A 13,119-nucleotide genomic window follows, 5' to 3' on the forward strand; every position below is an offset into this window, starting at 1 on the left:
CACCAGTGTGTCAGACCCACCATACTTGCTCAGGACACTGCGAGAGGGCTGCACGGCACAGCGGAAACACCAGGAACCGCGGTGTTGGCCGTCGAATGGCGCTAGCTGCGCAGCATTTGTGCACCGCCGCCGTCAGTGTCAGCCAGTTTGCCGTGGCATACGGAGCTCCATCGCAGTCTTTAACTCTGGTAGCATGCCGCGACAGCGTGGACGTGAACCGTATGTGCAGTTGACGGACTTTGAGCGAGGGCGTATAGTGGGCATGCGGGAGGCCGGGTGGACGTACCGCCGAATTGCTCAACACGTGGGGCGTGAGGTCTCCACAGTACATCGATGTTGTCGCCAGTGGTCGGCGGAAGGTGCACGTGCCCGTCGACCTGGGACCGGACCGCAGCGACGCACGGATGCACGCCAAGACCGTAGGATCCTACGCAGTGCCGTAGGGGACCGCACCGCCACTTCCCAGCAAATTAGGGACACTGTTGCTCCTGGGGTATCGGCGAGGACCATTCGCAACCGTCTCCATGAAGCTGGGCTACGGTCCCGCACACCATTAGGCCGTCTTCCGCTCACGCCCCAACATCGTGCAGCCCGCCTCCAGTGGTGTCCCGACAGGCGTGAATGGAGGGACGAATGGAGACGTGTCGTCTTCAGCGATGAGAGTCGCTTCTGCCTTGGTGCCAGTGATGGTCGTATGCGTGTTTGGCGCCGTGCAGGTGAGCGCCACAATCAGGACTGCATACGACCGAGGCACACAGGGCCAACACCCGGCATCATGGTGTGGGGAGCGATCTCCTACACTGGCCGTACACCACTGGTGATCGTCGAGGGGACACTGAATAGTGCACGGTACATCCAAACCGTCATCGAACCCATCGTTCTACCATTCCTAGACCGGCAAGGGAACTTGCTGTTCCAACAGGACAATGCACGTCCGCATGTATCCCGTGCCACCCAACGTGCTCTAGAAGGTGTAAGTCAACTACCCTGGCCAGCAAGATCGCCGGATCTGTCCCCCATTGAGCATGTTTGGGACTGGATGAAGCGTCGTCTCACGCGGTCTGCACGTCCAGCACGAACGCTGGTCCAACTGAGGCGCCAGGTGGGAATGGCATGGCAAGCCGTTCCACAGGACTACATCCAGGATCTCTACGATCGTCTCCATGGGAGAATAGCAGCCTGCATTGCTGCGAAAGGTGGATATACACTGTACTAGTGCCGACATTGTGCATGCTCTGTTGCCTGTGTCTATGTGCCTGTGGTTCTGTCAGTGTGATCATGTGATGTATCTGACCCCAGGAATGTGTCAGTAAAGTTTCCCCTTCCTGGGACAATGAATTCATGGTGTTCTTATTTCAATTTCCAGGAGTGTAATTGGATTTGTACGAACATATAAACGTAACTGAAAGAACTTGGAATAAATACTATAACGATGTCGTCACGACAGCCTCCTGTTCCGACAGAACACACGCTGGATCATAAGCTGCATAAATCTTTTAAACAGAAAATATTATCACAAGTATAATTAATGAAAATAAGGTTGAGAGATTTTCTTTGAAATTAAATAAACTTCAAGGCTTCAAGTATTATATTATGAAACGGAAACTTACATTAACATGGCCACCCATTGTGGCGGTGGAGCCAATTTTCATGATACACATTCTCGCTTGTTTGTGGCTACATATATTTTTAATCACTTAAACTCTTAAATTTACAATAAAATGATTATATCAGTATGGAGCACATTACTTTTGCGTCCGACTCGCAACACATTCACAGAAGAACAGCTAGAGAGCGGCGCGGCTCCCTGCAGATGTAAAAATTGGCAATTGTTATTTTGAAACATCGGTGCATCGGTTTTTGTACTGATCGATAGCAGCGTATAACAGTTTATAGCTATCGTGATATTTTGCGCTTTTCAGGAGCGCGGCAAAGATATCTGGTTACAACATTCATTGGTATATGTTCGCACATACTGACGCGAATACAGAAAAAAAAACTTTTACATGTTAAAAATCGCAGTGATAAAGGCTGTAATGTCACAAAGTGTAAGCGCCCTGTCCAATGCCACACGCAACCTGATCGCCAATTCTGGGACTCTGCAAGTTGACGCATTTACAGCTCATACAGCAAAACTCATATTTTACACACAAGAAATTCTGGGATACCTTCTGGAATTCGTGAGTAACGGCCCCCTGAAAACAACGAAAATGTGTGAGTACAATACCTTGAAAAAGTCAAACACATTGCTACAATAATCACAACAAATGACGTCAAAGGGTAGACAACTCTAACCTCGCTACCAAACAGAACATAACCACGCTTAGTTACCAACTGCTACCTCACAACTAGGTTTGGGATAGCCTTAAGGAAGGTGAACCCACACATTTCGTCGTTTGTTCTTTCATATAATACACTTTATGCTGCTTTGAACTGAAAGCAAGTTGGGTCGGTGATTGCAACACCATACTGCCTCACACAACAAAATACATTCTACACTGGGTGTGATTGAAAGCCCTCATGCTTAAAAAATTAAAACCATTTTGTTTAATCTGTTCCAAATGAACATCAGTGATCTTATTGTAGTCTGTCACCCACTTATGAAACTGAACATATTTGTCTTATGTGCATAGCTCCAACACTTTCCAAGTTTCCATTTCCTTTAACAGACTGTACCACATTTCAATATGTGGGGACTCTGCAGAGAGGGCACACATATAAGACTTGCCATCTTGTTGATAAAAATAGGAACTGTTCAGTGAATCAAATAAACAATCCATCTTTTCAACAAATTCTGCAGTGTATATTGCCTAAGCAGGTAAGATATTGAATGTCACATAAGTTTCAATAACTGCAGCAACTGTATGACTAAGCTGGGCTGCAGCTACTTTGACTTTCATTTTAGTAAAAGAATCATTTAATTGAAAATGTTTCCTATGTAGTTTTGGCAATGTCTTAAACATCTTCTGCTGATCCAGAGGAAAAGCCCTGTGAATATATTCAAAAATGGCCCCTTTTTTAAACCCAAACTGTATTTTATTTCCTAGCAGAGCATTTCTAGTATTTTTTAATAGATGTGGGACATCATAAATGACTGCAATAGCGTCATCTCTGACTACAAAATGAAATGGAATGGACTCATAGATTTCTCACAGCAGAGTTTCTTTCAGTGCTCTCTGCTTGGTTGCACCCTGGTCACAAACTGTACAAACTACCTTTAGCCCTATTTCTTGCAATTGTCTTATCACATAGGTAATAAGACTTTTTAAAGTGATACTTGAAACTGAGTTGTGAGTGAAATAATAAGCAACAACCTGCTTACTGCTTTTATGTATGCCTCTAACCATGAAAACTAATGCATGATTTGCATGAACATTTAATCTCCCTAAATGCCTTAAATCTTGAAACCCTGAAATTTCTTGTTTGGTTGCATTATAATACAACCCACTTTCTAAAGACAATTTATCAAACAACAAAGCACAATATTTGTCACTGTTGTTCATTACTTCAACTTCTGCTTTCATTACATTCATGACCGAAGTATTCAATCCTGGTTCAAAAGGTACAGAAGACAACAGACATTTCATATACCTCACAGAAGGAAGATAAAAATGAACTGACAAATATTTGTATAGGCGAGGACTTCGTTTGTATAAGGATAAAGCAAATACTTTGTCCTCGGGTGTCCATCGCCTTGCGTTTGCTGATCGATGAGCATTTCGTAATTGGTTGTTTATGAAATCTTTGGCAACAGAGTTTAAATTAGATTCTATGAAAGAGTAAGTAGTGCTGTCATATAAATCTTTAAGTGCTTTCAGTTCTGATTTTTCATGATGTAGCTTTGCTTTCAGTTTTGATAGCCTTGTTAGAGTATTCCTATGAATCTTGTACATTTTTGATTTTATTGGGAATGAGTCTGCTTTTGAAACCCCTGTACGTAAAACCCCACTTTCCTCATTACAAAATATTGAAGATAAGAATGTGTATTCACAATCTGCAGATTCATTTTGAGGGGAGATAAAACATTTAAGAGGTGCATCACTCAATGAATTACTCTGCTCAGCACGACTGGTGCTAGGTAATTCTCTGATACCAATCTCACCTCTGGTATTGGCACCTGTATAGTAAAGATTTTCCATGGTACTACTAGTGCTTGGTAAGTCTAATTCACTATTAACACCAGTTTCACCTGATCCATAACATATCAATGTTATTTAAATAAACAAACAGAAACCACACTGCTTAATTCACGATAGAAAAGAATACATTTCATTTATAGGCTACGAGATTATTTAATGAAAAATTAAATGTCTTACCTTACAATTAATTGTGGACATTTTTCAGCAGGAAATCTCTTCAATTCCACGGTGAACTTCATGAATTTAAAGTAAAAAATCTGTTTATAATCAAGATGAGTAATATGTAAATATGAAACTAATACAAAGACGACTGTAACCGAGGACCACAGACTTCAGTGTAGAGCAAGACGATAGAATATTTCAAAACAACCACCATTAGAGTTTAGACAGCTCTCACTGGCCAATTCCTGCTCCGTTTGACCCCTAGCGCCTCTAGTGGTCTAGAATGGAACTACGTGGCTTGTTGTCTCTCCGCCCACATAGCTTTCACCCCCGTGTTGGCAGGGGCGGCAGGCAGGCGCGCCACGGCCCCGCGCCCAGGGAACAGGGGCCAAAGCTGCCCTGCCAACCAAGACATATCAAAACGGAACAGTGATTTGCGCCAGTAAGGCTTCACACAAGAATGGCCAAGGGGTAAAAAAAATGAACTAACGGCAAAACCGGGTTATATTTAGCACTCCGAAAAACTACTGTAATTCAGAAGATAAAATATCAGCGTCTGCTGCAGCAGTACCGTGAGCATACACATGTATGAAGATTGCCTTGTCTCCCTCACAGATCATGTTACAATTGATTCCCTTCATGGGACTTTTAGCAGGAAGTACTCTTACATTTGCACGACATATGGCATGGAACACAAGTTGCAATTAGTAACACAGACCGGTGGTCATTTGCTCAATCACTCGTAGGTGCGTTAATACGTCGGGTTCAATTCCATATAACACAGTCATGGCCTTATAAAATCAAGTACTCAAAATAAGGAAACAACACTTAACTCCACTCAGGTCGTAACACCATAGCTCTAATGCTGTGCGGATTTATTTTGCTTTTGTTTAATGTTATGACATAGAGTATCTGTAAATGTGTTTGAATCGATAACACAAAATTGTATACTCCTTTCTTTGTTAAAACTTTGATGTCATGGTTTGATTCTATGCAATGTAGTATATCTGTCATTTAAATTCTTTGTCCCATTTGGAGGGAACAAAACATATATAATTGTAATATCTGTGTGAATAATTTTTTGTAGGAATGCCAATATGTGTAAATGTTCTGTTTTATTTAACGTATTTGTTTGCTGTTATGTAAACTGCTGATCCTCACTTAGGGTTCTTAGTTAATTTGTATGTAAAAGGTGTAGTGGTTCCCCTCGGGAACGGAACTGTGTAGCGCGCGCAAATTGTGGTTGGCCTAGGTAGAAAATGTGGAACAAGAGTCAGTCGGGGACGAGCTACCAAACTGTGAACTGCCGTTTAAAGGTAGCATATTGTGCTGGTTCCGTGAGAGGCTTTTTCTGCCAATTGCCCATACCTCGGATGGATGGATAAATAGCTGGAACGATTCTGGAATTAGTATCTATCATCGCCACCAAGAAAGGACAGAGTCCAGCAATTCTACCAGCAAATCCACCTACAAACATGCAGTTGTCACCACACTGCGCAATCACTGTAGCAGAATGCTATAATAATGTACAGTGAAGGATCAGCTCATTGGATGTTTTAGTGTGCACAAATATAAGATAACTTATAACTGAATTTATGTACCTACCTTGATTTTTTCCTCATCATAACACCTCTCAGGTTCCTCTCCGTTTGAACTAAAGTGATTACCGAGTGTCCCTACTGAAAGAACATTTAAGACCAGCGTTTTTGCTAATTAATGCCTCTTGAACATAGTAAAAAGAGAGTTAACGTTAATGATGCTTGCTGAAAATAATTTTCCTAGTAAAACAGCTTACTAACGTGTTGTTGCCAACTTCAAATTAAAAGTTCTTAAGACTGAGGCTTATAAAGTTTTGCTTAGTGAATGATTACATTACTGCCTGTAGTAAATTGCAGAAGGTGAGTCAGCATCTTACATATATGTTAATTTTGTGTCTCACTGTAGTAAAAGTGGAAAAATGCAGTTGTGAAACGTTGTATACTCATGTTTGCTAAGTGTTAGTCTCTTGTGTATTAGAAGTGCATATTAATAGTATAAAAGGATCCAAAGTTTGTCTATGCTCGGTAGCAAGTAACAGAAAGACCACTAATTATAAAAAAACCATAATTTCTTTAAGCCCTGAAAGTAATAGGGTGTTTCGGTATCTCTTATAATTTTGCAAATAGTTCGTGCTGCTCCAGTTGTTAGTTTCAATCTTAAAACATATGTATGTGTCAGAGTTCATTGCACTCGCGTGTGGCCAAGTCTAGGTTGTGTTTGTCCGTTAAAGTTACTCATACCTACTTTCTTAAACGAGAATGTTAATCATTCTCTTGCCTAGTTAGGCTGGCGACCGTTTTCTTTATCAGTTAAACAGTGCAGATAGGCAAAATTTTGTTCGTACTGTTCAAATATTTACGTAATTCTGACTTTCATTTCCAATAAGCCACCTCCGTTAGGTACAACACGGTCAACATAACAAAATTCCTCTCAGGGGGTAACACTGCTCTGTTGCTTTATACCATTATTAATCCAACAAAATAATTCTGTTTTGCAAATTGCCTCCAGTTTTGGGGTTATGGTATAACAGTAGCGAACAGGAGTGTTATAAGGTGTGAAGGACCCGTGAGTTGCAGGATTCCGGCCAGGGTGTTATTGCCACCAATCCATACAGGAAATCATCAAGGTGGCGTAAACCTTAAGCTTTCAGAGTAAGCCGAGAACTTGCTGATCAGTTTGCATGCGACGTCCGTAAGTCTTCACACCGCCCGCCTCTACCAATCCTTAAGCGAGTCGGCCAGGCTTGCCCCCGACCAGTTTGATCTTACGAGACCTGTGCCGGACAGCCGGAGTCCGCATAGAGGCACAACTTGCCAGACATCTGCTCTCCCTCCACGCCCAGGCTACGTCAATCCAACAACACACACGCCTCGACCAAACAGCTTAACTCGCGACACACGATCGGATCGATATAGGCAACCTGAGTAGTTAGTGGTGCCAGTGCAGTGGAGAGCTATACCGCCAAGATTAAAGCCAAAGCTGCCACGGCTCAAACACACTATCTCTCAACAGTTCCGTGACACAAACATACCTATTGGTAAATCGGGCTTCGAAATCACCCTTAGTGCCACACAATCGTGCGAATTAAGCCTTCACGTCATTTTCACAGTTTACGTGGATCGAGTTGTACAGTACATGTTCCTCATGACTGATCAACATTGACGGCACCTTTTCCTATCTAAAATATTTTCCTACTAAGTTCCACTACACGTCATCTAAGGTGAGTACTATGGCATGATGGTGATACAGATAGTCTAATCATAGCATCATGCTCTAGCCCTCGCTTACATGAGACACCACTTCCACATACTGCCTAAACTTGGCTGTTTCTAACGAACAACTCGTCATTACGATCCCAATCGTTGTATATCACTATCTCATACCCCATGGAATTTATAATGTGGTGGGTTCCACCGCCTCTTACCCACTAAGTCTCTTGAAGACACTAACACATGTGCCGTAGTCTGACAATACCTTGCACAACTCTCTATTACACCCACTATGGCACATTCCGCTCCTGCATTCGTTTTCACTTTTACTGGGAATGCCTTTCGACAGAACTGTGGTTTCTTCTTAAGTTTAACCGGTTCTTAATACTAAACATACCATTCTTTCCATAATCCTATTCCACTGTTACTCATCCATGCTACTCCGGTTGTTATTCTCATTAGATCGCTGGTAGTTCATATCCCCCTATTACTCAATGGCTGCCGGCACTGCCTCTGCGCATGCTCCGTTCACCCACAATTGGATGCGAATACACTTCTCTGATCTCTTATCCGTGTCGAAACATTAGTGTCCTTGAATTCCAACGCCAGCCTAACTGCTGCACGGAAATCCTTAGGTGACAAGTGCACATCCCCCTGGACATCTCTGGTGCCAAACCCCTCAGAAAAGCACGAAATGCCATTTGCTCAGCTTCCTGTACTAACACCTTGTCCACCTCCTCACTGTGTGTCAACTAGTACACACGTACGTGTACATCAAGCTTTCTGCTTCTCTTCAGAAACCTCCATGGCTTCATTACGCTTCTTAGAAATACCACTCAATTGTTCACGGGAAACTCGCACGCTATTTAGCTTTCTGTATCACTGTACCAATCCGTGTTTGAGTTGCTCATAAGTTTCTGCTTTGTCCATTGCATCTGTCCAACGTACAAATCAGTTCACTTCCCCTCACAGGAGCAATCTTTCCATCTGTAAGAACTGTTTGTCCAACCAACATCTTCAGACGGTATGCCAGAAAGGGAAGTAAAAATGTTGGCCACAGCTGGATCCACGTTAGACTCTGTGAGTTCAACAATCCCAACTTTTCATCCATTTCTGCTACACTGTGTAACAGAATTAAAGGACCACTGTTTAGAATCCCCGAAATTGTGCCTACAACCGTCCTCTGTTATGGTACAAAAGCATGGTGCCCTGTGACTTCACCCATTGGCCCAACTACACTTCAAACAGCAACTGGTGGACACAAGCGGAAAAATGGCCAGAGCTCAGAAGCTCATGTGAGGTGTAATGTGGGTTAATTATGTCAACTGGCATCAAATTTCACCACAATTCTACCCAACACCACTGTGGATGTTTCACACGATGGAAAGGTCGTTACAGCCCGTCTAATCCAAATTTCACCTCTTCTTTTGACGCCTTTCTGATGGAGGTCAGAACTGAGACTCCCATCGCTGGAAACACGCGGTTTTCTTAAGGATTGCTGAGGAAAACATTTCAGACATCCGCCACTCAGATACGAAACGACAAGGCCTTAGAGTGTGCCATAAAGTGCGTAAATAGAGCTACCCATTTCCTTGGTTTGTTGATTCTGACACACTTTGTGGTCGAAAATGATAGTTCAGAGTGCGATGAGCAAACTTTAGCACTGTTGACCTCTCTTGGGCGTTGCAGTCAATTTCAGGGCACTGTAACCAGAATTAACGTGATCTCAGTGGCGTCAGTGGTGCAGCTAAGGAGGGGGGTGGGGTGGTGGTGGGGGGGGGATGTCTATAATGCCCCATGCAGCACGTGCAGAGGAACACCAAATGGTCTCCAAGACAAACGAGATCTTAAGGAAAATATATTACTATTAGAGTGATAGCACTCCGTCATCAGGTCACAAGTGGCCCATCGGGACCATCCAACCGCTGTGTCATCCTCAGCTGAGGATGCGGATAGGAGGGGCGTGTGGTCAGCACACCGCTCTCCCGATCGTTATGACGGTTTTCTTTGACCGGAGCCGCTACTAATCGGTCGAGCAGCTTCTCAATTGGCGTCACGAGGCTGAGTACATCCCGAAAAATTGCAGCAGCGCATGGTGGCCCGGATGGTCACCCACCCAAGTGCCGGCCACGCCCGACAGCGCTTAACTTCGGTAATCTGACGGGAACCGGTCTATCCACTGCGGCAAGGCCGTTGCCCTCTATTAGAGTAGATTCTATATAGTATATCTGTTTGTTGACAGGGCTCCAATAGCGTCGTTCCCCACCTTCTGCTGCGTTGTATCACTTTCAGATTTCGTCGAATGGTTGTGAATGGTTCCATCCTGGGCACCAGAGCAAAAATTGCAGTTGCACTACAATCCAACTGTATTAGATCATGTTCAGTGAGGTTGTAGTGCCTTGCTGTCCGTCGAAAGGGGTTGAATCGCCCAGGAGGTTTCAACAGTATCGAAGGATGTCAAGAATGTCGTCCTGCAGACTGTCGTTTTAGATGGCGAAATGTCTCGGAATCAACGTCCCCTTGAAATGGGTGGTTTTATTGACTCATTTTATGCCACCCACCGAGGGTTTTCCGTTTCGGTTCTGAGCGGCGGTGTATGTGAAATGTTTTCCTCAGCCACTTATGAGAAAACAGCGTGTTTTCAATGCTTGGCGTCATGGTTCTGACCTCAAATCGCACAGGCGTCAAAAAGAGGGGTGAAATATGGATAAGAAGGGGTTGTAACGACCTTACCAGCGTGGGACACGTTCACGGTGGTGTTGGATAGAATTATGGTTAAATTTGGTGCCAGCGTGACATAATTAATCCATTCGCCGCGTCATATGACCTTCTGAGCACTGGCCTATTTTCCACTCGTGTCTACACCTTGCTGTTTAAATCGTCATGGAACCTAGGGGTGATGCCGCAGGGCTCCACGCTTTTGCACCATTATAGAATGCACTTTTGAGTCTTAGGCGTCGGGTTGAGAGACAGTTACAAAGTTCCAAAAAAGTGATTCTTTATTCCGTTAAGCAGTATATTTATTGTACAAAAGTGCGGGTCTGCCTCCTGCGTATTTCGGCCACCACAGCGTCCAGCTACTCCGATTCCCCCGACGTGCAGCCTTCCTGCCGTGGCTGAGAGCGCTGTACGGCAGGGAACTGCTTCTCCACACTCAGTCGCGTGAGCCCGCAGTACTACGGTGGTTCCCCTCCGCGGGACACTACTTAGGCCGCCGCTGGACCGTGCAGTGGTAGCTACGCCCCGGGACTTCAAGCTGAGCGCACCACCAGCTCACCGCGTTGAATCGTCACCCTCATCGTAAACACCACAGGACAGTCGTGTGAAGTTAGCACCCTTTTTTTCAGAAATATATATTTTTTTCAGAGTTCTTGATAGATATGAAATAGTTCTAGAGTTCTTTGTACAAAATTTCAATAGTTCTGCAGAATTTAGCGAAGAAAACAACAATACTCGAAAAAATTTTCGTACCCAAATCATTCTTTGTCAATTTCCGCAAAATGTAAATAAGTATGACAGTACTGAGCACAGTTCTGAATAGAGCTCCAAGAGTTCTATCGAAAATCCCAGTAACATTTTTTTGTGCAGCTAATAGTTTACGAGATAATTGCAATTTAAGGAGAAAATTCTTTCACTTACTGTGAAGTTGGCACCCTTTTTTTCAGAAATTTATATTTTTTTCAGAGTTCTTGACAGATATGCCATAGTTCTAGAGTTCTTTGTACAAAATTTCAATAGTTCTGTAGAATTTAGCGAAGAAAACAACAATATTCGAAAACATTTTCGTATCGAAAACATTCATTGTCAATTTTCGCAAAAATTAAACTCGTACAACAGTTCTGAGGACGGTTCTGAACAGAATCCCAAAAGCTCTATCGAAAATGCCAATAACATTTTTCTATGGCTATAATAGTTTATGAGATAAACTGATTTAATGTGGGACACACTTTCTCTACAGAAAATATAAATATATTCGTACAACAGTTCTGATGACAGTTCTGGACACCACGTGAAGAGTTCTATCGAAAATCCTGGTAGTATTTTTTTGTGCAGGTAATAGTTTAAGAGGAAATTGCAACATAATTAAGAACTCTATAAGAGCTCCCACTGTGAAGCTGGCACCCTTTTTTACAGAAATATATATTTTTTTCAGAGTTCTTGATAGATAATCAATAGTTCTAGAGTTCTTTGTACAAAATTTCAATAGTTCTGCAGAATTTAGCGAAGAAAACAACAGTACTCCTAAAAATTGTGGTATCGAAACGATTTTTTGTCGATTTTTGCAAAAAGTAAATTCGTACAACAGTTCTGAGGACAGTTCTCAACAGAGCCCCAATAGTTCTATCGAAAATACAAATAACATTTTTTTGTGCAGCTAATAGTTTGCGAGATAATTGCAATTTAAGGAGAAAGTCTTTTCACTTACTGTGAAGTTGGCACCCTTTTTTTCAGAAATGTACATTTTTTTCAGAGTTCTTGATAATTATGCCATAGTTCTAGAGTTCTTTGTACAAAATTTGAATAGTTCTGCAGAATTTAGCAAAGAAAACAACAATACTCGAAAAAATTTTCGTATAGCAAACATTATTTGTTAATTTTCGCGATAAGTAAATTCGTACAACAGTTGTGAGGACAGTTCTGAACAGAACCCCAATAGGTCTACCGAATATCCTAATAACAGTTTTTTGTGCAGCTAATAGGTTACGAGATAATTGCAATTTAAGGAGGAAACCTCTTCACTTACTGTGAATTTGGCACCCTTTTTTTCAGAAATGTACATTTTTTTCAGAGTTCTTGATAGAAATGCCATAGTTCTAGAGTTCGTTGTACAAAATTTGAATAGTCCTGCAGAATTTTGCGAAGAAAACAACAAAATTCGAATAAATTTTCGTATCGAAAACATTCTTTGTCAATTTTCGAAAAAAATAAATTCGTACAACAGTTCTGAACAGAACACCAAGAGCTCTATCGAAAATCCTAATAACATCTCTTTGTGGCGGTGATAGTTTATATGGTAACTGTTTTGATGGAAGACCTACTGTATCCACAGAAAAAAATTAAATCTTGCAACAGTTTTGATGAACAGTTTTGGATAACACCCCAAGACTTCTATCGATAATCATAATAACATTTTTTGTGGTTATAATAGTTTGTAAGATAATTGATTAATTGTGGGGCTCACTTACTCTAAAAAAAATTATGTCTATTCGTATATTCTGATGACAGCTCTGGATAGCAATGTAAGAGTTCTATCGAAAATACTGGTAACATATTCTGTGCAAGTGTATTGATTACATAGTGTATTGTTTAGTGTATCCTGAAGAAGAGTTGTTGATGGACCTGTACATCACAGCCTGTAGTTTTTACTGGTACTTTGAAATTTAATAATGCAAGACTGTCAATAGATTCAGGAATGAAACTTTTATCAAAGAATTGGTATATTGTGAGCTCCAGGTGAAAAAAATTGTAAATCTCTGGAATACACTGTGCAGTGAATATTGATGTTTTCTTACATACTGAATTACACATAAATGTTATTTTAGGTTCAATGTACTTAACGCTATTCCAAA

This window comes from Schistocerca cancellata, chromosome 6 (assembly GCF_023864275.1).
Source record: "Schistocerca cancellata isolate TAMUIC-IGC-003103 chromosome 6, iqSchCanc2.1, whole genome shotgun sequence".
Lineage (NCBI taxonomy): Eukaryota > Metazoa > Arthropoda > Insecta > Orthoptera > Acrididae > Schistocerca > Schistocerca cancellata.